The sequence below is a fragment of the Eschrichtius robustus genome, chromosome 13 (genome assembly GCF_028021215.1).
Source record: "Eschrichtius robustus isolate mEscRob2 chromosome 13, mEscRob2.pri, whole genome shotgun sequence".
Classification (NCBI taxonomy): Eukaryota; Metazoa; Chordata; class Mammalia; order Artiodactyla; family Eschrichtiidae; genus Eschrichtius; species Eschrichtius robustus.
This window is the reverse complement of record NC_090836.1, coordinates 64958093-64985180: the sequence shown is the minus strand read 5'-3', so window position 1 is coordinate 64985180 and position 27088 is coordinate 64958093. Positions and strand designations below refer to the sequence as shown.

Sequence of the window (27088 nt, the reverse complement as noted above, 5' to 3'; positions counted from 1 at the left end):
GATTCCCTTGATTTACTTGAGCTTCCCAGGCTCAAGCTCCCTCACTCTGTGCATTTTAAGTTCAATTTCAATTTCTGGCCCATTCCATTTGAGGGACCCTGTAGATCAGTATTCCTCCAACTTCAATACGCACACTATTTAGTTCAGGCTGCTATAACAAAATGCCATACACGAGATAGCTTACAAACAGAAATTTATTTCTCACAGTTCTGGAGGCTGGGATGTCCAGGAATAAGGTAGCTGCAGATTCAGTGTCTGGTGAGGACCTGCTCCCTGGTTCCTAGAAGGCAGTCTTCTAGGCATGTCCTCACATGGCAGAAGGGGTGAGGGAGCTCTCTGGGGGTCTCTTTATAAGGGCATTAATCCTCATCATGAAGGCTCTGTCCTCATGACCCAATCACCGCTCAAAGACTCCACCTCCAAATACCATCACGTTGGGGGTTAGGTTTCAACATATGAATTTTGAGAGAAACACACCAACATCAGTCTATAGAACATAGCAATCACCTCAGAGGTTTGTGAAAAATGCAGATTTTGAATCGGTAGATCTGGGGTGATGACTCACGTTCTGCATTTTTTTTTTTTTTTTTTTTTTGGCCGCGCCGTGCAGCATGTGGAAATCTTAGTTCCCTGACCAAGGACTGAACCTGTGCCCCCTGCAGTTGAAGCACGGCGTCTTAACCACTGGACCGCCAGGAAAGTCCCTCAGATTCTGCATTTTAAACAAGCTCTCAGATCATGGCTAGGCTGCAGGTCCTGCTAATTTGAATAACACATTTCTCTACATCCCTCTTAGTTTCCTGGACCTTAATATTCCTAATTGTTAGTTATCACTTGTTCTTCCAGAATGCATATTCCTCTTGCTAAATATGAGGTACCCTGGTCCCTTCCCACAAAATCATCAACGACATCCCAATACAAACATAAGGCCGTGATTCTGCAATACCTAGGCAGCTATTCATGGAAAAAATCATTTCAGGTATTTTAGGTCGTGAAGCCCAACCAAAGAATCATCCTCGTAATCATCATCTATATTCAGGCTATTAGAAAATATTAAGTTGCCCAGCCATTTAAATTAATTTGTGTTAAATATACAAACTAAGAGATATGATCCAGGTCTCATTCTCATACTGTGATCACATGCATGCCCTAATACAGTGGTCACACAATTATATCACTGAAATCTATAGGCGTAATCAAGATTTCCTGTAAGTTTCTAAGCTGTAGAGCACTTGGACGTCACTCTATAGGAAACAGCTCAGTATTATTTTACGCCACGGCTGCTGCTTTTTCTAACAATTGCACAGGTTATATCGCAATAAGATAATCTGTGTATGAGCAAACCGCATGCCTCCCTCACGATCCTCTAAGGGCTCTTTTGCAGGAACATAAAAAATCAGCTCTTTTCAAAGGATTTAAGGGAGAGGAGTGTCCAACAATGTTTAACACCACAGTTAGCAGCTTAACTGCCCTAAACCCTCTAAGCACACATAAATAAAGCAAGATTTCATTATGGGTCTGACAACATTGTATAGCTCTACATTTTTTATTTGATTTCAATCCCAGGAAAAAGCATAGAGGAAGAAAAGAGGTGCTTGTGGACTAAAAGAATGCATCATAAAATATCATTCTAAGAAATAAAGAAACAGAGAAAAAAGAATGACAGTGAATCAAGAAATGCCTTCAACGTATTTAGCACTTTCTCAAAAATATGCAAAATTTGTATCTAACACATTGCTCTCGCTACATTTTAATTGGAGCCCCTCATTCCAGCCATAGTTTGAGCACTGGAAGTCTGATTACAAAAAATGCACATTTTCCAGCAGTGATTTTTTTTTTTTAATCAGTCATCAATTTTATACACATCACTTTATACATGTCAATCCCAATCGCCCAATTCAGCACACCACCATCCCCACCCCACCGCGGTTTTCCCCACTTGGTGTCCATACGTTTGTTCTCTACATCTGTGTCTCAACTTCTGCCCTGCAACCCACTTCATCTGTACCATTTTTCTAGGTTCCACATACATGCGTTAATATACGATATTTGTTTTTCTCTTTCTGACTTACTTCACTCTGTATGACAGTCTCTAGATCCATCCACGTCTCAACAAATGACTCAATTTCGTTCCTTTTTATGGCTGAGTAATATTCCATTGTATATATGTACCACTTCTTCTTTATCCATTCGTCTGTTGATGGGCATTTAGGTTGCTTCCATGACCTGGCTATTGTAAATAGTGCTGCAATGAACATTCGGGTGCATGTGTCTTTTTGAATTACGGTTTTCTCTGGGTATATGCCCAGTAGTGGGATTGCTGGGTCATATGGTAATTCTATTTTTAGTTTTTTAAGGAACCTCCATATTGTTCTCCATAGTGTCTGTATCAATTTACATTCCCATCAACAGTGCAAGAGGGTTCCCTTTTCTCCACACCCTCTCCAGCATTTGTTGTTTATAGATTTTCTGATGATGCCCATTCTAACTGGTGTGAGGTGATACCTCATTGTAGTTTTGATTTGCATTTCTCTAATAATTAGTGATATTGAGCATCTTTTCATGTGCTTCGTGGCCATCTGTATGTCTTCTTTGGAGAAATGTCTATTTAGGTCTTCTGCCCATTTTTGGATTGGGGTGTTTGTTTCTTTAATATTGAGCTGAATGAGCTGTCTCTATATTTTGCAGATTAATCCTTTGTCCGTTGATTCGTTTGCAAATATTTTCTCCCATTCTGAGGGTTGTCTTTTCGTCTTGTTTATGGTTTCCTTTGCTGTGCAAAAGCTTTGAAGTTTCATTAGGTCCCATTTGTTTATTTTTGTTTTTATTTCCATTATTCTAGGAGGTGGATCAAAAAAGATCTTGCTGTGACTTATGTCAAACAGTGTTCTTCCTATGTTTTCCTCTAAGAGTTTTATAGTGTCCGGTCTTACATTTAGGTCTCTAATCCATTTTGAGTTTATTTTTGTGTATGGTGTGAGGGAGTATTCTAATTTCATTCTTTTACATGTAGCTGTCCAGTTTTCCCAGCACCACTTATTGAAGAGACTGTCTTTTCTCCATTGTATATCTTTGCCTCCTTTGTCATAGATCAGTTGACCATAGGTGTGTGGGTTTATCTCTGGGCTTTCTATCCTGTTCCATTGATCTGCATTTCTGCTTTTGTGCCAGTACCATATTGTCTTGGCTACTGTAGCTTTGTAGTATAGTCTGAAGTCAGGGAGTCTGATTCCTCCAGCTCCGTTTTTTTCCCTCAAGACTGCTTTGGTTATTCGGGGTCTTCTGTGTCTCCATACAGATTTTAAGATATTTTGTTCCAGTTCTGTAAAAAATGCCATTGGTAGTTTGGTAGGGATTGCATTGAATCTGTAGATTCCTTTGGGTAGTATAGTCATTTTCACAATGCTGATTCTTCCAATCCAAGAACATGGTATGTCTCTCCATCTGTTGGTATCATCTTTAATTTCTTTCATCAGTGTCTTAGAGTTTTCTGCATACAGGTCTTTTGTCTCCCTAGGTAGGTTTATTCCTAGGTATTTTATTCTTTTTGTTGCAATTGTGAATGGAATTGTTTCCTTAATTTCTCTTTCTGATCTTTCTTTGTTAGTGTATAGGAATGCAAGAGATTTCTGTGCATTAATTATATATCCTGCAACTTTACCCAATTCATTGATTAGCTCTAGTAATTTTCTGGTGGCATCTTTAGGATTATCTATGTATAGTATCATGTCATCTGCAAACAGTGACAGCTTTACTTCTTCTTTTCCAATTTGGATTCCTTTTATTTCTTTTTCTTCTCTGATTGCTGTGGCTAGGACTTCCAAAACTATGTTGAATAATAGTGGTGAGAGTGGACATCCTTGTCTCGTTCCTGATCTTAGAGGAAATGCTTTCAGTTTTTCACCATTGAGAATGATGTTTGCTGTGGGTTTGTCATATATGGTCTTTATTATGTTGAGGTAGGTTCCCTCTATGCCCACTTTCTGGAGAGTTTTTATCATAAATGGGTGTTGAATTTTGTCAAAAGCTTTTTCTGCATCTATTTCAGATGATCATATGGTTTTTATTCTTCAATTTGTTAATATGGTGTATCACACTGATTGACTTGCATATATTGAAGAATCCTTGCATCCCTGGGATAAATCCCACTTGATCGTGGTGTATGATCCTTTTAATGTGTTGTTGGATTCTGTTTGCTAGTATTTTGTTGAGGATTTTTGCATCTATATTCATCAGTGATATTGGTCTGTCATTTTCTTTTTTTGTAGTACCTTTGTCTGGTTTTGGTATCAGGGTGATGGTGGCCTCATAGAATGAGTTTGGGAGTGTTCCTTCCTCTGCAATCTTTTGGAAGAGTTTGAGAAGGATGGGTGTTAGCTCTTCTCTAAATGTTTGATAGAATTCACCTGTGAAGCCATCTGGTCCTGGACTTTTGTTTGTTGGAAGATTTTTAATCACAGTTTCACTTTCGTTACTTGTGATTGGTCTGTTCATATTTTCTGTTTCTTCCTGGTTCAGTCTTGGAAGGTTATACCTTTCTAAGAATTTGTCCATTTCAACCAGGTTGTCCATTTTATTGGCATAAAGTTGCTTGTAGTAGTCTCTTAGGATGCTTTGTATTTCTGTGGTGTCTGTTGTAACTTCTCCTTTTTCATCTCTGATTTTATTGATTTGAGTCCTCTCCCTCTTTTTCTTGATGAGTCTGGCTAATGGCTTATCAATTTTGTTTATCTTCTCAAAGAACCAACTTTTAGTTTTATTGATCTTTGCTATTGTTTTCTTTGTTTCTATTTCATTTATTTCTGCTCTGATCTTTATGATTTCTTTCCTTCTGCTAACTTTGGGTTTTGTTTGTTCTTCTTTCTCTAGTTTCTTTAGGTGTAAGGTTAGATTGTTTACTTGAGATTTTTCTTGTTTCTTTAGGTAGGCTTGTATAGCTATAAACTTCCCTCTTAGAACTGCTTTTGCTGCATCCCATAGGTTTTGGGTCGTCGTGTTTTCATTGTCATTTGTCTCTAGGTATTTTTTTATTTCCTCTTTGATGTCTTCAGTGATCTCTTGGTTATTTAGTAACGTATTGTTTAGCCTCCATGTGTTTGTCTTTTTTACGTTTTTTTCCCTGTAATTCATTTCTAATCTCATAGCGTTGTGGTCAGAAAAGATGCTTCATATGATTTCAATTTTCTTAAATTTACTGAGGCTTGATTTGTGACCCAAGATGTGATCTATCCTGGAGAATGTTCTGTGCGCACTTGAGAAGAACGTGTAATCTGCTGTTTTTGGATGGAATGTCCTATATGTATCAATTAAATCTATCTGGTCTATTGTGTCATTTAAAGCTTCTGTTTCCTTATTTATTTTCATTTTGGATGATCTGTCCATTGGTGTAAGTGAGGTGTTAAAGTCCCCCACTATTATTGTGTTACTGTCGATTTCCTCTTTTATAGCTCTTAGCAGTTGCCTTATGTATTGAGGTGCTCCTATGTTGGGTGCATATATATTTATAATTGTTATATCTTCTTCTTGGATTGATCCCTGGATCATTATGTAGTGTCCTTCCTTGTCTCTTGTAACATTCTTTATTTTAAAGTCTATTTTATCTGATATGAGTATAGCTACTCCAGCTTTCTTTTGATTTCCATTTGCATGGAATATCTTTTCCCATCCCCTCACTTTCAGTCTGTATGTGTCCCTAGGTCTAAAGTGGGTCTCTTGTAGACAGCATATATATGGGTCTTGTTTTTGTATCCATTCAGCCAGTCTATGTCTTTTGGTTGGGGCATTTAATCCATTCACGTTTAAGGTAATTATCGATATGTATGTTCCTATGACCATGTTCTTAATTGTTTTGGGTTTGTTTTTGTAGGTCCTTTTCTTCTCTTGTGTTTCCCACTTAGAGAAGTTCCTTTAGCATTTGTTGTAGAGCTGGTTTGGTGGAGCTGAATTCTCTTAGCTTTTGCTTGTCTGTAAAGCTTTTGATTTCTCCATCAAATCTAAATGAGATCCTTGCCGGGTAGAGTAATCTTGGTTGTAGGTTCTTCCCTTTCATCACTTTAAGTATATCATGCCACTCCCTTCTGGCTTGCAGAGTTTCTGCTGAGAAATCAGCTGTTAACCTTATGGGAGTTCCCGTGTATGTTATTTGTCGTTTTTCCCTTGCTGCTTTCAATAATTTTTCTTTGTCTTTAATTTTTGCCACTTTGACTATGTGTCTCAGCGTGTTTCTCCTTGGGTTTATCCTGTATGGGACTCTCTCCGCTTCCTGGACTTGGGTGGCTATTTCCTTTCCCATGTTAGGGAAGTTTTCGACTATAATCTCTTCAAATATTTTCTCTGGTCCTTTCTCTCTCTCTTCTCCTTCTGGGACCCCTATAATGCGAATGTTGTTGCGTTTAATGTTGTCCCAGAGGTCTCTTAGGCTGTCTTCATTTCTTTTCATTCTCTTTTCTTTAGTCTGTTCCGCAGCAGTGAATTCCACCATTCTGTCTTCCAGGTCACTTATCCGTTCTTCTGCCTCAGTTATTCTGCTATTGATTCCTTCCAGTGTAGTTTTCATTTCAGTTATTGTATTGGTCATCTCTGTTTGTTTGTTCTTTAATTCTTCTAGGTCTTTGTTAATCATTTCTTGCATCTTCTCAGTCTTTGCCTCCATTCTTATTCCGAGGTCCTGGATCATCCTCACTATCATTATTCTGAATTCTTTTTCTGGAAGGTTGCCTCTCTCCACTTCATTTAGTTGTTTTTCTGGGGTTTTATCTTGTTCCTTCATCTGGTGCATAGCCCTCTGCCTTTTCATCTTGTCTATCTTTCTGTAAATGTGGTTTTTGTTCCACAGGCTGCAGGACTGTAGTTTTTCTTGCTTCTGCTCTCTGCCCTCTGGTGGTTGAGGCTATCTAAGAGGCTTGATGGGAGGCTCTGGTGGTGGGTAGAGCTGACTGTTGCTGTGGTGGTCAGAGCTCAGGAAAACTTTAATCCACTTGACTGTTGATGGGTGGGGCTGGGTTCCCTCCCTGTTGGTTGTTTTGCCTGAGGCACCCCAACACTGGAGCCTACCTAGGCTCTTTGGTGGGGCTAATGGCAGACTCTGGGAGGGCTCACGTCAAGGAGTACTTCCCAGAACCTCCCAGCGGTGATTTTTAAACCAATGCGTTCTCTTTGCCCACAACTCCTCTCCATTATGTTACGACTCCCTAGTCATATTCTTTCATGTCTCAGGACATTAGTGACTCCTTCCAGTTAAAAGCAGCTTATTGTGGTTTGCCTCTTGCTAGAGTATCTCTAATATACTCAGGAGAGAATCCAGCAGAGTCTCTGACTCCTGGACTTTGTTTTCTGAAACAACCAATACCATGGACCTCAGGTTTGCTTCCAGGACCTGATCCTCTCATCACACCTCTGCAGAAAAATGGATACAAGTGATACAAACTTTAAGAACATGGGTGTGTATTTACCACTTCACTGGGTAAGTGAAAAAAATTACAACAGACCTCAGAAATAATTGGATCCAGGGCCCCAAATCCTGGGACTTCATAGATAGTTAACTATTTGTCCTTTTTCCAATGCACTATAAATCTGCAGTCTCTCTGGGCCATTACAGGTCTTCAACTTTATTCCCAACACAAATTTCTCCTGCTGTTTTATAGGATTTTCTTTAGTATTGAGAAGAATGGATGACATTTACTGTCCTCCTTCCAACTGCTCCTCGTGAACTTACAATTTGTTATTTAAATCACCATTTATTTATCTACATATGAAATAATTCTCAATTCCTGTTCACTTTTACTCATAGGTCCTATTTCCCAAACCATTAGTCATGCTCCAGATGTTTCCAACAAAGAATACTGGAGAAGGATTACTTGTGAATACTGTATGCTACATTTCTGTTTAAACATCCCTATTTCCAATTTAGTAGAAGTAAAACTGCGTTTAATCAGGGGATAAGAGATGTGTCTCTCAGGAATGGATCCAACTACATTAAATCATGGAGAACTACCACTTCTAAATACCAATAAATGTTTAAAATTTTGATTGCAAGTTAAAAATTTTTTTAATAAGAATCAAAATTCACAACATTTAAAGTTCACACTGCCATAAAGAGAAGAGAATAAATGCAAATGACCTAATTTTAATGGGTTCCTGTGAGTCATGTTATAAGTGTAACTTTTAGAGAGTGATTAGCACAAAAGGAAATTCCCACACTTCTAATCTAGAATTTGCAAGCATTTTTAATCACTGTTCTGGAAACTCTCATACTTAATGTAAATAAATCATTCATGAGTCCCTCTAAATACAATAAACTCTGGAATTTTCTTCCTAAAAACGATAGCACTGCATTTATTTTTCTAATAAGAGGGAAGAGGAAAAAAAACTGTACTGAAAGAAGTTATAAAATTGGACGTAATGCAACCAAATGACAGATTAGGTGTGGCAATGCTTATATTCCCCTTCGTGATTCTGTTCTTGTTTTTATAAATCAAAATCGAGGATATTAAGTGCCAGTCAGACACATTCCACCTGGGATCTCTTCCTGCTTTTACTACTGCCACGATAATAGAAGTTCTGCAATCACTTTACATCACTGACAGCTCTGGATATAATGCAAGAGAAAGAGTCTAGCTCTTCCTTTGGATTTAGATAGCTTCTTTTATGGTAACAGCCATGTGCACTTATTTTATTTTTCCTGTAAAAGAGGTCGGTATGAATCAAACACTGGCTGATGAGCAATTCGGTCAGAGTGTGCCACTGATACATGATCATTTTTCTGGACATCATGTTGTTTTAATGTCAAACCAGTCCTGCATTTTCTGAAGTTGGCTACCATCCCCCGTTGTTATGTTACCCTTTCACTTCTACACAGAAGTCCTATCTGTTGTGAGTTGCCCACTGAATCTCTAACTGGGAAGCATACCCCTTATCTTGGTTGCATTCTCTCTAGAGTTGTGGCAAGACTGAGACAAGATAGTAATAACTGGCCGCCAGGAACTCTGAGGTCTCACTCCTGTGTCTGCTCGAGCAGCAATAATAGTTAATCAACTCATTCTCTCCCATTTCATCGCTGCTGTTCTCCTCCGATGCTATAGGTAAACTGAAGAATCCGTCTTGGTCTTGGCAGTAGGACTAACCGGGGCATCTTATTTGAAAGAGGGAGGATGGGTGCTCACTCTCACCCTAAAAAGGCTCCCTCTTTAATGCAAAGAAATAAGAATTTTACAAGCAAAATTCAGGGAACTAGGATTGCAGAAACGGCTTCAGAACAAATCCTTTTCTTAAAAAAAAAAAACTAGAAATAGCGAGAAGACACAACATTAGAGACAATGTCTGCTTTGATCCACTTTAGAAATTATGTAGTCTCGTTCCCTCGTGCGACAGATATGAAACCAGAGTCCCAGAGAATAAACATCACTTGCCCAAAGTCACAGAGGGAGCTGCAAGCCAGAGACGGAACCCAATCTCTTTACCACTTAGACATTTTACCACTAGGAATACAGTTGATTACATTAAACCATCATTAACAACCCACCTCTAATCCTCCTGTCCGGAGCCGGAGACTCTCTCTCAAACTTGGGCCATTTAGCATCTCAGACCTCTTCTGAAGAGGATTGAGGTGGGTAGAGTTTAGCCTGAAGACCCCACAAAAGCAAAAGCATGCCGGCCCACTTGTAGGTAGGAGGACCCTCCATGAAAGTAGAGCCTGCCCTAGAATTTTAACCTGTTGTTTTTTGTTTTTTGTCTTTTCCGTAGTCTGGAAAAGAGCCAAGAACCGCATGACCTCTAGATGGAACTTAAACTCAGAATCAATCTTTCAGAAAAGTTTAAATGGGGCAGGGTGTTCCAAGAATCCATCCAGAACAGAAAATGAATCCATAGGCACTATGGGCTATTCCCACACTGGGAGGTAATTTTCTGCTCCTCCTCCTGCCTTCAGTAACTTTCTCTGCAGCCGACCCCATGTGGAGAGATGTCCGGAGCAAAGGGCCCTTGCGTGCCATTTGTATGCCAAGCCTGTAGGTCCCTAATATTGTGTATTGGCTCCATTCTAATCACCATGCTTTTGCAAACTAAGAAAGGCAAACTATAATTTGGAAACGGCTGCTGTTGTTTGTTTGTTTCCTCTTTGATAGCCATAGCACACAGCAAAATGCCTCGCATACTGCAGGCCCTTAATAAAGGCTTGTTGAAGTATTTCTTTTTAATGTAATGTTCTACTGGTAATCGTAGGCCCTGTTTTTTATTTTTTTTTTTAAGTTTTTTTGATGTGGACCATTTTTTAAAGTCTTTATTGAATTTGTTACAATATTGCTTCTGTTTTGTGTTTTGGGTTTTTTGGCCATGAGGCATGTGGGATCTTAGCTCCCTGACCAGGGATCGAACCTGCAACCCCCTGCATTGGAAGGCGAAGTCTTAACCACTGGACCACCAGGGAAGTCCCTGTAGGCCCTGTTTCGACTGCATCTGTACTGGCTCTGTTGACATGTTTTTAAAGATTATCCCAAAAGAATTTTGGAAATAATGAAAGAGGATAGTGATCCTCCTAAAATATTACCCCATGATATTTTGTAACACCCAGAAAGAAAACAAGACCTATGAAAGCTAATTAATCCCATGAAAATATTGTATTTTTTGTTTTTATTGAAGTATAGTTGATTTGCAATACCATGTTAGTTTCAGGTACACAGCACAGCAATTTAGTTTTATACACACACACACACACAATGGGTCCTTGCTGGTTATCTATTTTATATTATAGTAGTGTGTATACGTTAATCCCAACCTCCTAATTCATCCCTCCCCATGAAAATATTTTAAATGACAAATGCATTTTGAATCGAACTCAGATACCTGTGATTCCTAAGTCTATGAACATAGAATACATTCAAGCATGAAAGGACAGGAGGAAATACGCCCAAGTTTTTGTCTAAACAACAGTCATAGCCAGCAGTTGTTCCTCTCTGTTACATGGTGTTCACTATAATGAAGTACAGAGAAGAGGGTCCTCCTATTACATTTTTGGTATTAAATAGCAAACATTCCCGCTTTCCCAGCTTCTCAAGAATGTCATCCTGTAATAACAGAGTATTAGACTCGGAGGGGAGCAAGCCGATACTCTCATTTTACAGATAATAAATAAATCCTCACAGCACTCTTACATGAGAGCTTTCAAATGTTTTACTACAGTCTCTCTAATCTTCCCCCAATCTTCTTCTTTAGAATGTCCTCACAGAACATTTTTTTCCAGCTGTCTTTTCTCCTCTAAAGTTATTTAAATCTTCAGAATAAATTCACTCTTTCCCATAACCAGAACTACACCACCACCTTCTCCAAAGCCTCCCACATAACTCATGCAATTTTTAAACTACGTTTCCAGCCTCCAGCAGCTTTCAAAAATGCACAACTTGTACCACTGCTCAACACCCTTATCCACTTGCAGACCATGAATATGGGAAAGTCTCATCAATATCAATAACAACAAAATTAGTATAATTAGAAGAAATGATTATACCCAATAGGGGAAGAATCCAAGAAGCTACAAGACGGCAAGAAAGTGAGACAGCCTTATTTTAATACTTTTGAAATGGATGTTGGTTGTCACTATATAGAAGAAGTGGCTGGCTGGGAGACATAACTTATGAAGTGCAAGGAAGACTCTTATATCTAAAACTATCTCACCCATCTGCTGAAAATTCTTCATTTCGCTGTAGCATAACCCATGAAACTTATTTAAGTTAGAAAGTTTTACTCTTAACAAAATGCAAATGCTAAGAGGAGCAATACAGTGTCTCCTATGAATTACAGTTGACCCTTGAACTACGCAGGGCTTAGGGGCGCGGATCACTGAAAATCCATATGTAACTTTACAACCGGCCCTTCATATCTGAGGTTCTGCATTCGTGGATTCAACCAACCACATGTAGTACTGTAATATGTATTTTTTAAAATCTGCATAAAAGTGGACCCACAGAGTTCAAACCTGTGTTGGTCATGGGTCAACTGTATTTCTAATTTCACATAAATTAGATTGATTATCTGGCTCCTCTAATAATTAGCTGAGATCCAATACCTATGGAAGTCCTTATAAAGTGAGGATTGACAGTAAAATGTTTTGCATTATAGAGGGTAATTAAGGAGTAAGTTTAAAGTTTGGGAAAGGGAGCATTAGGAGATAAAAGAAAGTAGAAAGCAAGACAAATGTCACTTGCCTCAGAACGTTGACAAAACCCTACCCTTCCTTCAAAAGGTTGAATTTCCTTTGATAAAAAAGAGCAAAAAACACTACTTTTACTTTCTGCAGATTGTTGTGGCCCTTGAGACTTTTATAATCATTGAACACTTTTGAAATAGCAAAATAGCGCTTTAGTAATTCCTTCAACCTAAGCAAATGGGTGTGCTCAGAGGGAAAAGGAGGGAGCTGAGAGAATGAATGACACTGAGAAAGGAAGAAATAAATGAGAAAAGTCAGTCATTAGTTAAAGGGAGGCAGTATCCAGCACATAAACCTACAGCAGGGGTTCTCAACCAGCGGTGATTCTGTCCGCCAGGAGACATTAGGGCAATCTGGAGACATTTTTAATTGTCACAACTAGAAGGGAAGGAATGCTCTGGCATCTAGTGGATGGGGTCAGGGATGTTGCTAAACACCCTACAATACATAGGACAGCTACCCACAATAAAGAATTATCCAGCCCATGGGTGGACCTGGAGATTATCATACTAGGTGAAGGAAGTCAGACAGAGAAAAATAAATATCATATGCTATCACTTATATGTGGAACCTTAAAAGTGAGACAAATGAACTTATTTACAAAACAGAAACAGACATAGAAAACAAACTTATGGTTACCAAAGGGGAAAGGGGAGGGGGAGGGATAAATTAGGAGTTCAGAATTAACAAATACACACTACTATACATAAAATAAACAACAAGGTCCTACTGTATAGCACAGGTAACTACAATCAATACCTTAGAGTAACTTATAAAGGAAAAGAATATGAAAAAAATACGTGTGCGTGTGTGTGTGTGTATGTATATATATATCTATATCTATATATAGATATAGATATAAACGGAATCACTTTGCTATACAACAGAAACAAACAGTGTAAATCAACTATACTTCAATAAAAAACTTTAAAAATTAAAAAACAAAAAAAGAATTATCCAGCCCAGCGCAGATTGAGAAACTCTGGTTTAGACTTCTATAAAACATGAAAAATGATTGCAGGAACAATGAAACAAGGGTCTTTTACCAGGTACAAAAAGTTTCTCCAGGGAAGATCTCGCTTTGCTTGTGCTGATCTGCATAGCCCAGAAGCAGGCCGATGTTTTCTCCAAAACTTTGTTAAGACAAAAGTTGATAGTAGAGTAAAAGAGCCTAGCTGCTATCCAAAGCTTCACCCGCAACTGACCAAAGAACATGAGCATGAGTCACTGCAATGGCACCCAAATATGCAAAGTGATTTGGTAAGATGAAGAGTTATGGGTTGGAGAGGTACCAAAATCTTAAGAACTGCATCCATATTTAGAGATGAAACAGAAGTAGACATTATACCCTTGGGATTTTCAGTCCATCCTATGAAAAGTATGGAAGTTCAAGTGAATCCAGATAATAATAATGATGACAACAGCAACCAGCATTGATTCAAAACTTCCTGTGTGCCAAATACATGCTAAATTCTTTACAGGCACAATATTGTGTGGTTATTATAAACTATTCATTTTACAGTTAGGAAAACTTAGGCTCAGAGAGATAAGGTAATAATTACAAAGAGCAAATTTAGGAATCAAACCTAGGTATATCTGACTCCAGAGTCTAGGTTTAACCACTGTGCCATACCAACCTCCTAATGAATCAGAGTACTGACCCAAAAGAAAGAGAAAAAAACAACATTCTTCCACTTATCCCTCAATTATCTGAGTGCCTCCTGAGAGCTAAGAAGAAGACAGACAAGATGCCTTGATCTCAGACAGCTAACAAACCAGCGGGGGATAGAAAATCTCCAGAATGAGACTCTAGGGGTTAGCTGGAATCTTTGATGATAAAGTCCATAAGGACAAAGCAGAAACAAGAGCTTTCTACTTGTTCGAGAAATTTTGATTCCCTTTAACAAGACCCAGTGCAAAGCACAGCTTAATCATGTGCTGAGTCCTCTCCTCTCTTAAAAGCCAAAACTAACCCTTGCTTCCCCATACAGATAGAAAGAGCTCTCTCCTCACTAAAGACCATTTGATGGCAAATTCCAAACAAAGATTCTATGTAAGGACTTGCCACTCTCTAGCCATCCAGCTCTAGGAAAAAAATAGGTTTAAGTCTTCCTTAAGAATATGAATTTCTCAGATCCCAAACTGCCAGTCACACAGAAAATGATGAGAGGCATCAAAATACTACAATAAACAAAAGAAGCTTCAGAAGCAGTTGTCTGATGCAACAGCTGCTGCCTGCACATGAAACAGTCTCATACATTATGAAGAACATGGGAGAGCAGGAAAATCCCCTGGATTAGCACACAAAAAACTGTATTTCACATCACAGCTTTATCATTTTCTGGTTGTGACCCTGGTCAAGTAAATTAACCCTCCAAGAACGCCCATTTCCTCTCCTATTAACTGAGAATAATAGCTTCCCTGCCTACCTTACAGAAACGCAATAAAGAAAACAATACGTATGGAAGGGCCCTGTAAACTGTCAACGTTACCCTTTACACGGGGTATCGAATTTCATCCATCTCCAATTGTTAGAGGCGAAATATTTGGTTAGAAATGCTTGGTAGTAAACACAACACAACACCCCATCCAAGCGCCACTATCACCAAGTGCCACCAGCAGAAGCATGGTCACTGCGGGGGCAGAACCTGACTGCGGTGGTCTCTCCACAAGATGGCACTAGAGCTTCCTCATGTTCAGTTTCCATCTTTCGTGCTTTGCTTAGAGACACAGAACCAAACAGTTGATTTATTGATAGTCATGATCTCTCAGGCTTCATATTTCAGCCCATTTCTCATAGGTATATTGCACAACATCTCCCCTCCCCCACCCCAGTACGTAGGAAGGACTCTATAACCTGAAACAGGGAAGGGGTCGTTTCTCCTCTCCCCATTTGTGCCACCACAACAAGCCAACTTCAGAAAAAAACAAGAAAAAAAGACTAACAAAAGTGTAGGTGGAAAAGTTAGCTGACATCTATTCAAGTAGCACTGAAATATTCTGAATGAATGCCACATATATAATGTAATGAATGATACATTTATGTAGCTAAGGGCAGAGACTTGGTTGCTAGTATATCTGCTTTCAAAACTATCCAAATATCATGGTCCTTCACAGTGAGGTTTGCCCTCTTCCCAGTGTAAGTTCAAGATGCCTATAATAGTGTCCGAAAGAAACTATTTCTATTATGCAGCAATGGTTAACAGTGCAGGCTCTGGATCAAACTATCCAGGTTCCTATGCACATTAGACCATGTGACCTTGAACACATACCTCTGTGACCTTGGACAAGTCACTTATCTTTCTCACTCTCAGTTGCTTTCTGTGTAAAATGAAGATAATAATAGTAACTACTTCCTATGGCCATTGTGAGGATGAAATGAGGTAATCCAGGTCAACTATGTAACATTGCCTGACATTACACTATACATTCAGGAAATGTTAGCAGCTACTTATTATGACTGAATGATCGTCAGCTGAGACATATGCAAGGTCTTACTAATTTCCAGATAGGTAAATGATCTAAAAGATCTCCTGATTCCCAAGTCCACTTTAATTGCTAAGCAAAGATTCCAAACAGTGAGCACCTGAGGGTAAATTTTCAAGAAGCATGACATCTAAAGATACCAGCAACAACATGTTAGGTATAAGAGTGACCAGTCCACAGAGAAACCAAACCACAGCAAGGCAGGCGCTCAACATAAAGCAGGGAGCACAGGACTGAGTTCCTAGCAGCCCTCGCATTTAACGCAGAAAAGGCCCAAAAGGAGAGGACAGGACGGAAGGCCGAGGAAAAGCCTGGGCCGCTGACAACGAAGCAGGCCACTCAGGAGCACCCAGGGTCAGAGACAGACAATACGACCACGGGAGAAATTCCCCCTGAGGTTCAAGGGGGAATACTGAAGAGAACAGAATTGACAAGAAAACCAGGAAGGTCATGAAAGATCAAACAGACTTGCTGGAGGTTGAAAGAAATCATAATGACCTTATTTAATGGCAAAGTATTAAAAAGATGCTGGAGATGGAAATGGAAGCCGTAGGCTGGAACCCCAACCCATATCTCCGGGCCCCTCCAGACGTCCCTTGTTACCCTCCAGAGGCACAAACCAGCCAGTTCTGCTACAGCTCTTGCTGTGAAAACACGAATTTGTTCCAACGTAATTGATTATATCAGGAAACAATTTAAGCATAAGCAAATCTTGCATTGGATTATGTGCCACGTCATCTTTGGGAAAGACTAGGTGAGCAAAGAAAACAGCAGCTGGCTGAACCAAGCCAGGTAGGAATACAAAAAACTATGCACACCACGCACTTCAGCATCTACCAGCTCCCGCAGCTCCTGTATTATGAGGCTCACGATCCACATCTGCTGTTACAGTTTTCACTCCCACTTCAGATAACCCTCCAGGCAACACTCTGCGAAAATTTACAAGCTACAACCCTTCCGACAGCAACTGCCACAGGTAAACTTCAGATTCTTTTCAAGGAAATGTGCCACATTTGCTATGGTATTTCTATATTTCTTAACCTTTTAACTTACGTAAAACTGTGCTACCATGTCTATTAGGTTTCTATCTTTTTCCTTATAAGTCACTTAGGAAGCTTTTGAGCTTTCCCATAAGCCATGTGGTTTTTCATTGTGCAATTCTGCAATAGTGACTTTTAGGAATGCGTAGGTCACATTATAGCAGACCTGACTGTGTCTTGGAGTTACCACATATACTCTGATGTTTTACATGACCGTGTAAAATTGTTCCCATTGGCTAGAGCGCCACCCTGCATCTTAGACTTATGCTCACTCTTTCCTTTCTAGTTAAATCCTACTTTCCCTTAAAATTTAGCTCTTCCAGAAAAGGCTGGCCAGCCCACCTACTTATGTGCTCTTTCTCTGAGCTCTCACAGCACCTTCCATGCACGCTTCTATCATTACACATACCACGAGGTACAGAAATTATACCTTTCCAGGTAACTCCACCACTGTTTTCAATCTCAAAAGCATGCACCCATTTTATGTATTTGGGCCTCTTCAACATGGCATAGCATAGGCATGTAAGAAATGTCTGCTGAGGTAAATGGAACAACACAAAGCACTTTTGAGTTTAACAACCCATTTGATATCTCACAACTCAGCAACAATATCTATACAGAATCTCAGGAAGGAAAGAAAAACTAGAGGAAACAAGGATCATTCAAAACAAGCTGAGTATGTTCGAAGTTGCCAAATCAATAAAAAGGATGTAAAATTAAGAGGAATCGATAGGAAAAGTACACACCAAAGGAGACACCGATGAATATTATATTTATATGCTGAGAGAAAGTATCTGAAAACATTGGGATAATGTGTTTATAAATAACTTGTGAGCGTCATATATGGAGAAAGAATGAGACTGTTTTGCACCTACACAGTGACCTTTTGCCAGGAATTTCAGAATAGCTGCTACATCATGTTTTCCCCTTACTAAGCATCCTTTTAAGTAAGATTTTCCATATATGTTATAGGAAGGGCATTTCAGGGAAGGCTTGCTAACTTTGACACGAGCTATGTTTAAGCCAACGAAAGGGTCTATTTCCTGGTCTTCCCTGAATGGAGACTGAGATGAGACATAATAACAATTTCATTTTAGCTAGGCAATGTATATAATGAGACAGACTGATGTTAAAAGCTTTACCATAGATTCTGATAAAGTACGCAGAAAAGAGCCTAACCTAGTGACTGTAAAGAATTTTTGTAGAGGTGAGAACTACAATCAAATTTCACCAAATGAAGATTACTCCTTATACTGCTTTTAAAGCTGCACGCTGCATGCAATGCAACAATTGTCCTTGAAGCTGACATGCATTCACTGCTCGAATGCAAACAGGAATAAGACAATGTAGAAGCTGAATTAAATGCACTTCAAGCCTTTCATTTTACTACTTAATGAAAGAAAAATTTTCCTCCAGTTGGTAAGAAATGAAACAGGAAAAAGCAGAAGGACAGAAAGCATCACAAAGCAATGTTATAAACAAAGGGAGAAACTCCATTCAAAAGAGTAAGTTCAAGGAAAAAGGAAAAAAAGCACTCCAAAGAAATAACAGGGTGAGTAAATAAATAACATGAAGGAGAGTGCAAACAAACCCAGATTCTGATAAACAAGCTTTATTTATAAAACCTGTTTAAGATGAGATGCTTTTTAAAAGGCTGCCAGAGGCTACCATTGGACTAGGAAACTTCAAGGGCGATTTAAATTAACTTATATGATTACTATCTGTGATAAAGGAATGAGATATGTCAGAAGGGACCAAAATGCTCCCTTGGATATGGAGCAGGGAGGGTATAGTAGATGAGAAATTCAATGATACAGTGAATAAAGAAATTACTATCAGAATCTGATTTCTTTAAATTTATATATACTGCACAAAGCAATCTTCAATGGCTATGCAGATCTTTATCAAAAACTCTAATCAATTCCTACTTCCATCTGTTATACTTTGATGCCATATAATTCAGTGTTGTTGATTTTTAATGATTTCTAATAGCACTCGAGTACTTTTCCCATGCCAGCTACTATTTTAAGTACTTTATGTATATAAACTTATTTAATTCTTAAAGAAAGTGATTATTACTGTTCCCATTTTACACATGAGGAAACTGAGACCCAGAGAGAGATATGCAGAGCCAGAATTTGAACCCAAACCATCTAGATCTAAAGGGCTTGGGATTAACATATACACACTACTGTATATAAAATAGGTAAACAACAAGGACCTACTGTATAACACAGGGAAGTATACTTAACATCTTGTAATAACCTATAATGGAAAAGAATCTGATAAAGAATATGTATATACATATATACATAACTGAATCACTTTGCTGTACACTTGAAACTAATACAACATAGTAAATCAACTATACTTCAATTAAAAAAAAACCTTTAAAAAAAAGTCTACACCACCACTGACTATACCAAACAATAAACATATTCTGTTTAAATGTATCCACCCCTCAAAAAAAGTATACTTAAGAATCTATTTGAGAAGTGATATATAAGACCAACGGACTCATGTGTTTTTTTATGTGAATTCCTATTGTCCGTGTATGGTTCAAGGGGAGAATGTGTAGCCAACATGGCACTTGCAGTTACTCGGCTGTAACCCTAGGACTGGAGCCAAGAGACGCACCCCAATTTGCTGGAGTGCAAGAGAGTGTCATTCACCCAGCTGGGAAGAGAAAATATACACAGCTACTAGGACCAGCTCCAAAATGGAAAACAGTATGTTTTAAATTATCATTTCTCTAGAGACAACACTTCTTCTCTATTCAAAACTGCTAACAAAAGTTCCCTCTTTTGCCCCCGAGTAATTTAAACAACAATTTGCCAATAGCCAGAGTTAGCTGAGCCACACACAACCTCACCTTAACCACTTGCCTCCTCCAACACTCCTTCTGGCAACTGCAGTTGGCAAACATTGATGGCAGTACTGTTCCCAGCTGGCCTAAGGATACGGGGGGCGGGGCGGGGGGGGCGGATAAAGCTAGGGGCCCTGAATAAACATGCCTTATGGATTTCATCACAGATTCCAAGAAGAGTTCTTTGGATGCTTCATAGTGTTAAAGATGTAATGCCAGAAAGAGAAAGGACAGATTGCTAGAGTAGTGAGGTATAGAGTCGTGAGGACAGACTTGGAAACCCACGGGTAAGAGCCAAATACCCATATCCAAAAGCACAGAAGGATTTTTTTATATCCCAAATGATAACTCAATAACATCAACAGCTGAAGTTCTCACTGCCTCCAAGAAATTATTCCTGATCACCAAGGTTACTCTAGATGCCCTCAAAGAACCACGCATTCACTCTTATCCTGGTACATTTCACATTACAGTGTGATCGGCAAGTGCCTGTTGACTTGGTCCCCACGTGAGCTCCGTGATAGCAGACACTGTGTCCTGTCACCATGTATACTCCATGACTGTACTGGACCTGGCACATAACAGACACCCAATAATGTTTTTGAATGAATGAACGATACAGGCCGAACCAGCTGGCATATTCTAAACCCAAACTCATCTTGAGGTCCAAAGATAGCATGAGCTGGAGTCAGCTCCTAAAGAATTCAGGATCACCTAAAGGCAGTTCGAAGCTAGCACAAATCTTTTTTTAAATGGGAGAAGAAAAAGGTGGATGTTTGCCCCATGGTGGCGCTTGTGGAAGGATGTGATAGGATGCTTAGTAATAGGGAAAAATGGAAAACACTGCCAGAAAAAAAGGTGAAAGTGACAATGACAACTCTGACGAAACTTTCAGTCCACATTAATGGGTTAAGATCTAAAAAGAATACATATACCTGATAATCAGGTGAGATTTTTGCCTCACTTTATTTCTGCTTTATATTCTGCTTTACACCTATTTGCCTACATTTTATTTCATGGTTTGTGTGCTTTAAACTGAGTACCTATTTGGAAATCATTAAAATCTGGATTTAACCGAGTTTGGGTGTGTTCTAGAAAATTAGGGGAAGAGAAAAAAGCAGAAAGTCTAGGCAATATTTTTATAGATGAATAATTTCATCTATATGCCCTTCCCCGAGTAACCACTTATTGTATTTTATCATTTTTAATCTGTTTTTACTTTGCAAGAGTGAAGCCAAATGGTTCTCAGAATTCTTTAACTGACCATTTGTAAAATAATTGCAATCATACATACTGAAGTTTTTATAGGCACAAAATGTAGAACTTCAAAGGACAGGGAAAAAATGAAGAAAAAAAAACAAAGACAAAAAAGCATTTACTCCACGGCACACAACATCAGTTAACATAAATATACAAAGACTTGTGTTCTGCTGTCATATTCCAGAGCCTGAAATAACTGGTCAAGCCACGTGAACCTACATTCATTTTAACCCTATGAATCAAGAACTATCGTTCATAATGTAGCAGTGCTAAGAGAGCTGTCCGTCCATCACTGGTCACCGTCACCAGTAACAGATACTCACACGTGGGAAACAAACAATAAAAAAATAAGATGTTCCTCTGAGTCACTAGCACATTAAAAACGAGTAGAAGCAAGTACGTTTCAGAGGTACGCATTCGTTCATACAGATATGCATTAGTTCAATTAACCAAGGTTTCTTAAAGTGCTAGCATGCATCAGGCACTGTGTTGGGTTCTGGGGATATAAAACACTGCTAGTTGCATGGTTCATAATCTACTGAAGGGGGGAAAAGTCTATGGAAAATAATTTGAATACAGCTAAAACAAATGTATGTATATACACACACATATAACGTATATACGTGTGTGCGTGTGTATATATATATATATACGCACACACGCATATATATAACTGTGGTGAGTGGAGTGGAACAGAGGTTTGTTCAGGAAAGATGGAAGAAGTGACACCTCAACTAAATCATAAAAGGCGTAAGAACCAGCAAGTGTGTGTGTCTGCTTCTGTTTGTGTGGGATGAGAGGTATGTGGCAGGGGTAAGGGAAGGAAGGAAATGGGAGCACAAGGGGAGGAAGGGCACGAATAAAGATATGAAGGCAAGAGAAAGCAGGTTACATAGAAACGGTAGAGTAAAACTGAACTCGTGAGGCACGAGAGCTTAGAAATGGAGCACCACAGATGGACAAGGCTGATGGTGCAGGGCCTTTCATGCCATGTTAAGAAACTCGGACCTTTTCCCAGAGGCAATGGAGGGCTCATAAGAGGTTTTAAACAGGAAAGTGAGGTGGTCATAGTTGTGATTCTCAAGTGACTGCCTCAAGTAATGCAACTCTTGCACAAGTCGTTATAGCATCAGGTCAACATACAACAAAGCTTTAAGGTGCAGCAAGACGGTGTTCAGGATGTGAATGTTCTGAGTGGTGAGCAGATTCCTGATGAGGTCCATGGGGTTCAGGGGAATGGATAGAGCCCTGATTAACATAAGGGTTCCTAAAATATGTGTGGAGCAACCTCCATTGCCAGGAATTGGGCACTCTGACACACTGCCAGTGGGATAGTATGTCGGTAAGATGATGGTATTATACAATTTAGAATTACGCAGCAAATCCCTTAAAAACATTCATACCCTTTGACTTAGTAATTATGCATCTGGAAAGATAACCTAAAGAATAATCTAAATTTAGGGAAATGTTTATACCCAGAGATGTTAATCACAGCAATTTTACAGTAGCAAATATTTGGGGAAAAAAAGGTCCAACGATAGGGAAATGACTGAATAAACAATAGTGGATTTATTCAATGAACTCATTATAAAATCATTCTAAGTATAATTTTAATAATACCAAACAAGTTTCCTTTGTAAAATTGTACATAATATGATCACCTCTAAAAACACAGCTACCTGTATATTAAAAAGTGAGAATTGGTATACGTACATAAAAATGCTAGGACTACTTAATTTTAAGTTATAAGAATATGGGTAATTTTTCCCTTAATTATAATTTTGTGTCTCCCAGGTTTTCTATAGTGTGTATTTCGTTATTGGCAAATAAAATAATATGTAATTTAAAAAAACACTATTTTGGTTTCTTGATACCACCCAGGACGGTGTAAGCCCCCTATACCCTCTCTCTCCCCCCCCATGGTTGATTATAACTGAAAACCCTGGACAAGACACAAAATGCAACTACTTGAAAACTCTAAGAAATAAACAAGAGCAGGTGATTTAGGGAGGGAAGTCAAAACTTAAAGACAGTGCAATGGTGGTTTCTAGATTTTACCCCCCTTTTTTACATCCCTGCTTTGACCCAAGGCTGGGCCTGAATCCCAGAACTATACAGTGGGTACAAATGGCAAAAAAAAAAAAAAAAACTCCAACAGAAAGCCCTCTCCTTCTCTCCAGAGGACTTGGGAAAGAGACCCCTGCAAACAGGAGGGTATGGAGGGAATCCTTCCTTTTTTTCCTCTTCCAGTCTGGCCTGACACCAGCTGCAGTCCCAGCATTGCACTTCTGCCACAGCTATGACTCAAACATTAGGATCTAGAGAGAAAACCCATCTCTTGACTCAAAGGAACTGGGCAAATGAACCCAAGTGGTCTGAAGAATGTGAGGGTATCAGCATTTCTATTTCTGCCTCTCTCTTCCCCCAAACCTCCCACCCCACTCCACCCCTGTTGCTCTATCCCTAGGGCAGCCCAGATGGGCAGAACTGTGCAATAGCACAGGGAACTAAATTGAAACGCTAGCTTTTTTCACCAGAGAAATAGGAAAACAGACCCCTATGAGTCAGAGAGTATTGAGGAAAATCCAATTAGGAAAGATCTGGAGAAGGGGATCAGCTAATGCTGTATATAAACCAACACAAGTCCCAGGCCATCCCGACTGTGCACTTTGTGACACAGACACAAAGAAACCCGACAAAGGTTTTGAGAATTAAGCTATGATCCAAACCACCAACCGAGTCTGAAATGAAACCCAGTGTGAGGAATGCATGAAGTGGACCCAAAGCAGCACAGCAAAGGGTTGGAAAACAGGACTGACATTGGGAAAACCACCTACTGAAGTGGTACAAACCTAAATGGGTTGACTGCCTGCTGAAACAAAGAAACAAAAGAAATCGACATTCTCAGGGGGACTTTAACAAGACTCAGAGTGTCAGAAAATAATATTCAAAGAGTCCAGGATATACTCCAAACTCACTCAACATCCAAAACACCAGGAAATTCTGACCAATTCACAAGTTAAACAAACAATAGGGACCAGCCCAAGACGATCTTAAAATTAATAAAGATTTTTTAAAAAGCAATTGTAACTGTGGTAAATATGAACACACTTTTGAAATGAATTGAAAGGGAAAGGTCTCCATAGAGATCAAGAAACCATAAAGAGGACTTCCCCGGTGGCATAGCAGTTAAGAATCCGCCTGCCAATGCAGGGGACACGGGTTCGATCCCTGGTCCAGGAAGATCCCACATGCCGCGGAGCAACTGAGCCTGCACACCTACAGCCTGTGCTCCACAACAAGAGAAACCACTGCAATGAGAAGCACGTGCACTGCAATGAAGAGTAGCTCCCTGCTCATCGCAGCTAGAGAAAGCCCACGTGCAGCAATGGAGACCCAACACAGCCAAAAATAAATAAATTGTTAAAAAAAAGAAAAGAAAAGAAACCATAAAGAAGAAAGGGCAAGTTTACTAGTTTTTTTCCTCTTCTTTCTTATTTTGAAGTAAGTGCAAACAGTTAAAAATTTTTGAAGCACACACACTAAAAAATCCCTGAAATTTAAAATTTTGAAATTTAAAAGTTCAGTGGATTGTCTCAATAACAAAATAGAGATGAAAAGGGAAAGTGTCAGTGAACTTAAAGATAAATCAATAGAAATTAACCAATCTGAAGAAAAGACAATGATTTTTTTTAATGAACAGAATCTCAAGGACATGTGGGACAATATCAAAAAGGTAAACGTTTGTGTCACTGGATTCCTGGAAGGAGAGGAGAATGATAAGGGTGCAGAAAAAAAAAATATGAAGAAATAATGGCTGACAGAATCCTACATTTGGTGAAACATTAATTTACAGATTCATTAAGCCAAGTGAACCTCAAAAAAGGTAAACTCAGAACCATATCCAGACACATTGTAATCAAATGGCTGAAAGCAGCCAGAGGAGAAAAGACCATTAAATACAGGGGAGGGTCCAAATGACTGTGGATTTCTCATGAGAAACCATGGCGAACAGAAGATAATGGAACACATTGCTAAAGTACTAAAGGAAAAGAATTATCAGTCTGGGATTATAGATTCAGTGAAAATACACTTTAGGAATGAAATCAAAATTAAGGCATTCTCAGACAAAGGAAAGCAAATAGAATTTGTCACCAGCAGACTAATAATAAAAGAAATGCTTAAGGAAGGTCTTCACGTTGAAGGGAAATACAAGGAATGAAGGAAGACCAAGAGAAATAATAAATAACAGGGTAAAGAGATTACTTTTCTTCTCAAAGGTTTTAAAAATATGTACGACACATGAAAGCAAAAATTCTAGCACAGTGAGGGTAGGAAGGAGAAAGACGTACATAGTAGACTGCAAAAGTCAGCTATGTATGCTAATTTTTTTAAAACCCTAAGAATAAAATAAAGAGATATAGCCAAAAAGGCAATTAATAACATACTAAATTTTCAAATAATACAAAAGAAGGCAAGAAGAAGTACCAGAGAAGGGAAAAAAACAGAAGATAAAAACAGAAAATAATACAATGTAGACCTAAATCCAACTATATCAGTAATTATGTTAAATGCAAATGGTCTAAACACACAAATGAAAAGATAAAGTGTGAGACTAAGCAACAATAGTAACAAAGACCCAACTATATTTTGTCTACAAAAACCCACATTAAATACAAGGATATATGTGAGTTAAAAGTCAAAAGAAATTAAAATGTATCATGCAAATTCCAATCACAAGAAAGCTAGAGTAGCTATATTAATATGAGGCAAAGAAGGTATCACAACCAAAAAATAAGGATTAAAAGGAACATTTCATGATGACAAAAGCATCAATTCAACAAGGAGACATTTAAAAAAAGAAAACGTATTGTTTTTTATGCGGCTAATGACAGAATACCAAAATACATAAAGCAAAAGCTGATGGAACAAAAAAGAGGAATAGCTATATCCATAATTATACTTGGAGACTTCAACACTTCTCAGAAACTCATGGAAAAAGTAGACAGAAAAATCGATAAAAATGTAGAAGTGAACAATACTACCAACCAACTTGACCTGACATTTTTAATTCACTACACCAACAACAGCCAAATGCCTATTCTTTCAAGTGAAGAGGAAACATTCATCCTGGGCCACAAAACAAACAAACAAATTAAAAAAAAATTAAATGTTACAAAGTATGTTTTCTGACCACAACAGAATTAAACTAAAAATCAGTAACAGAAAGATAACTGGAAAATGCCCAAATATTTGCAAATTAAACAACACATTTCTAAATAATCCACAGGTCAAAAAAGAAAGTCTCCAGGGAAATTAGAATATACTTGGAACTAAATAAAAACAAAATGAAATTACAACACATCAAAATTTGTGGGATTCTGGTAAAAAGAAGTGCACTGAGGGTAAATGATATCATTAAATGCTTATATAAGAAAAGAAAGTTCAAAATCATTAATATAAGCTTTCACCTTAAGAAACTAGAAAATGAGCACATTACACCTAGAACAAGCAGAAGAAAGTGAAATAATAAAGGCAAGAGCAAAAATTAATGAAATTGACAACAAAAAACAATAGCAGAAAAAGAAAAAATAAATGAAACCAAAAGCCAATTCTCTGAAAAGACCAATAAAACTGATAAAACTCTATCAAAGGTGATTCAATGAAAAAGATTTACAAAGAATAAAAGAAAAATACAATTACCAATAACAGGAATGAAAGAGACAGTATCACTACAGACCCTACAAACATTAAGAGGATAATAAGGGAACACTATAAACAGCTATTTGACAACTTAGATGAAAGGGACAATTCCTTGAAAGACACAAACCATCAAACTGAAACGGATAACGTGAATAGGCCTACAGCTATTTTGAAAAATTCAATTCACAATTAAAATCCTTCCAACAAAGACAACTCCAGGCCCAGATGGTTTCACTGAGAAATTCTACCAAATATTCAAGGAAGAAATCATATCAGTGTCACAATACCTCTTTCAGAAAATGGAAGAGGAAAGAACACTTCCCAACTCATTTTATGAGTCTAGCATTACACTGAGACTAAAACCAGATAAAGACATTACAAGAAAACTACAAATATTCTTCATGAATATAGATTCAAAAATCCTCAAAATATGAGCATATCACATGTATGTATATATACACAAACACACACCATATATATACATACAGTACTTTATAATTAATTGGGGTTCATTCCAGTAATACAAGTCTACTT

General features: G+C 38.4%; 1 protein-coding gene across 8 annotated transcripts in view; it reads right to left on the bottom strand.

Moving 5' to 3' along the window:
* The window catches only part of NAV3 (neuron navigator 3), an 850488-nt gene that overhangs the window by 771152 nt on the left and 52248 nt on the right, over positions 1 to 27088 (bottom strand). Inside the window, exon 1 of one of the 8 annotated variants that reach the window (XM_068561372.1) lies at positions 19598 to 19641. The exons of the other annotated variants lie outside the window; for them this stretch is intronic. The gene's annotated coding sequence lies outside the window, so the exon portion shown is untranslated. Of the gene's footprint in view, positions 1 to 19597; positions 19642 to 27088 lie in introns of those variants that run through there. 8 annotated transcript variants of the gene reach the window in all.